This window comes from Nannospalax galili, unplaced genomic scaffold (genome assembly GCF_000622305.1).
Source record: "Nannospalax galili isolate Female #2095 unplaced genomic scaffold, S.galili_v1.0 scaffold59, whole genome shotgun sequence".
Lineage (NCBI taxonomy): Eukaryota > Metazoa > Chordata > Mammalia > Rodentia > Spalacidae > Nannospalax > Nannospalax galili.
The window spans coordinates 148500-152029 of NW_008344412.1; the positions used below are offsets into that span (position 1 = coordinate 148500).

The following is a 3530-nucleotide window of genomic DNA, read 5'->3' on the forward strand; positions in this document are numbered from 1 at the left end:
GCTTCTGGGGCGAGTGATCACCCCAGGTCCGTAAAAGTCAGTCCATTCTGCCTTTCAGCTATTGCGTGCAGCCTTCCCATGGCTCACAAACTTCCCCACAGCTCACTGCTCCTCCAGCTTGGCTCACAGCTTCCATTCCAAGATGGCTCCAAGCCACACCCCCATAGTCCAACTCTGCAGCAGGGCCTGCCCACTGGAGGAACTAGCCAATCGGGAGACACTCCACCCCTTTCCTCCGCTCTTACAATCTTTCCATCCAGCTTCCGCTAAAGTCCCTGAGCCTTGGAGGGGGTGATAGATGTAGGGCAAGATAGTGGCTTCTTGGGCCTTCCCATTAGTCATCTTTAGGCCATGTCCACTGATCTATCTCAGTGGTGTTTCTTCTACTATAAAGACAAATGCAAGGAAGTAGACACATTTAAACAAACATGAATGTAAATACAGATGCCCAGAAGATATCCCAGTAGGTAGTTGTACTATATTCATTAAACAATAGGCTCATGATGGCTTCTCCACTAGGGCCTGCAGCCTTTCTCGACAAAAGGCGTTGGCCTGGTCTATAGCACCAGATGTGTGTTGCACCCCTAGGAGCGGGCCTTATCCAATTAGAAATTTGTCAGTTGTACATATTTTTGTCCCTTTTTTATCTTTCTCTTGTCTTACTGCTGTAGCTAAGACTTGAGCACTATATTAAGTAAGAATGGAGAGTGTGGGCACCCTTTTCTCAGTCCAGATTTTAGAGGACATGCTCTCTGTTTTTCCCTATTTAGGATAATGTTGACTAGGTTTGCTTATATAGCCTTAATTATGTTGAAGTATGTTCTGTTTCTAGAGCCTTGAGGTACATCATTAGGTTATTTGAGTTTTTTCTTTTTCTCTTTATTTCTTTTTTCTTTTCCTTTTCTATTTTTTTTCTTTTCCTTTTCTTTCTTTTCTTTTTTTCACGTCAGATGGGTAATGTGCCTGTGTGTAACAAGGTTTGAGGGTAGCACATGTCACGCAGGCGGGTCAATACCCAATCATCATGCTTATGAACTAAAAAAGGATCTGAGTTTTTTCTTTTTTTTAATGTGAGCCATTTACAGCTGTAAACTTACTTTTGAGACTGATTTGGCTGTATTCCACAGGTCCTTTTTTAGTATGTTATTTATTTTTATTTTATGTGTATGCATGTATTGCCTGCATGTAGGTAAGTACACCCATGTCGTGCAATGCCCTCAGAGGTCAGAAGAGGCTGTCAGATCCCCTGGGACTGGAGTTACAGACAGTTGTTAGCTGCCATGTGGGTGCTGGGATTCCAACTCAGGTGTTCCACAAGAACAACCAGTGTTCTTAACCGTGGAGCCATCTCTCCAGCGCCCAGAATCCTATTACTGATTTTTTTGTATATAAAATTAATTAAATTTTATTAAGAGTTTGAAAATATACTGCGTTTGCACAATATTATTCATACCATACCACAGTGAATATTAGTTTTCTAAAGTGATTCTCTGTGTGGGTGCCTCATGCCCTCTGCTCGTTTTTTAGAGTGTTTGCTATTTGCCATTTCATCTGCAATCCAAGTCACTTAGTCACAATATTTCTTTCTTGAAAAGTAATAATGCTTTAACAATTTTCTTACTTACCATATTAACTTTTGGCTATTTCAAAAGAATGAAACCAGTATCAGTTACTCACTGACTTTAAAGACACTAAGAAAAATGGGTAAGCTTGAGAATACGTCCCTTCTTCCTGCTGTCTTTCTTATTTCCTGCTCCCATTGATCTAAAAAACAAACCAAACAAACAAAAAAACTGTTCAATTTGAACAGTCTAACCTAGTGTATTTTCTGAAAAAACTAATTAATTTTAACAAATATTTATTGAATGCTTCTTAAGCATCAGTCGTTATTTGAACTTTTAGGATTTCCATTAACAAAGCAAATTCCTCCTCCTGTGGTATTTCCTTTCTAGTAGGAAGGTGAAAGAGACAAAATTAAGTGTAAGAGTGGTGTTGGGAGGCAGTGTGACACGAACTAAATGGAGAAGGTTAGTCTTGGGAGTCATCCCTATAGGCTTCATTAAGGAAAAAAACCTGCTTTTCAAAATGTGAAGACTGCAAAATTATGTATGAGGATATCTGGAGGACAAGGATTATAGGGGAAAATGAGCAGCTAGAAGAATGGCCCTACACATGGGAGAAAGGCTCGGGGATGGGGCTATACCATAGAAGACCATGTAGCTAGAACAGAGAAACAACACACAGAGTCCCACATAAAATAAGAGAAGAAAGGGCTGATCACATTGGCCTTGTAAGCCACCTTGGACGTCAGTTCTCACCTGAGTTCAACGGGAGCCATTGCAGTGCCGTGATGAGAAGAGACATGATCAGATTCATCTTCCACGCAGATTCCGTCTGCTGCATTGAGAACAGAATGAAGGGACAAGTCTGGAGGTAAGACGGGATGGAACAAGGCGGTAGTCATGGTGGTGGTGAAGAGGTTACACATCTGTGTCCAATTTTATATTTCAGTCATACTTCTAGAAATTCTGAAGACCATGTTTGTTTTGAAAATAGTTATAGCCCTTAGTCCCAGCTTAAGAGCAGACACAGTAAACATAAGTATATTTTTATATAAAATGTGTTATTAGAAACAAAATGGGCTATTATTTGCCTATTGTACAATTTCAATATGTTAGTCATATTTCTCGTGTACTGCTTAATGGGCGTTGTGTTAGTGACTTTTTGCTGCTGTGATAAAACACCATGACTAAGACAACTAATAGCTTTCCATTCCAGGGGGAGCATCCATGACAGGGGAGGCATGGCAGGAGGCAGCTGGTGCAGAAAGCTGAGCGTGCACCTCTTCAAACACATGCAAAAATCAGAGAGAGCAAAGTGACCTGTGGCCAGACTGTCAACTCTCAAAGCCTACTCCAGTGACACACTTCCCCCGCAAAGTCACACTTCCTAAACCTTCCCAAACAGCACCACCAAATGGAGTCCAAGAGTCAAATATGCAAACCTACGGGGGCATTTCAAACAATCTCAATGACCCTATGAGGTCACTCTACCATTGAGGAAACTGAGGCAAAGGTGGTTGGACAACTTATCAAAGCCTAGTCTGTGGCAGAGCATTAGTGAGAATCTGAGTTATCTAATTTCAAAGTACCTGCTCTTAACACTGGGCGATGCTGACTTTAAAAAGGGAAAACTGTAAATCACAATTCACTATAATTCATAGATTCTAAAGTGTGAAATTTATACTCAACATCTGATCATATCATAGCCAAGAAACACAACAGGCAAGATGTACAAGACAATAAGATAATATGTACCTTCTTTGTGGAATCAAATTACCTACATTAAAAAAAAAAAAAAAACAACCTTAAAAGCCCATAAAAAAAGCAAACTTTTAGTGATGGCAATCAAAATTGTACCATTCTTTTGAGTTCTGGAATATGCTGGAATCGATTCTGTTCCCCAAGGAACTTGTTGTCTGAAACACCAAAGTGGCTTTCTGGAAAAGTAACATAAAACATCTTCTCAGT

The 3530-nt window shown here is 40.2% G+C and overlaps 1 non-coding gene across 1 annotated transcript; it reads right to left on the reverse strand.

The window, feature by feature from the left end:
* Positions 1 to 944: 944 nt before the first annotated feature.
* Positions 945 to 1047, reverse strand: LOC115071636. The gene has a single exon (XR_003850740.1). It is a non-coding gene; the product is annotated as a small nucleolar RNA U13 (small nucleolar RNA).
* Positions 1048 to 3530: the final 2483 nt, after the last annotated feature.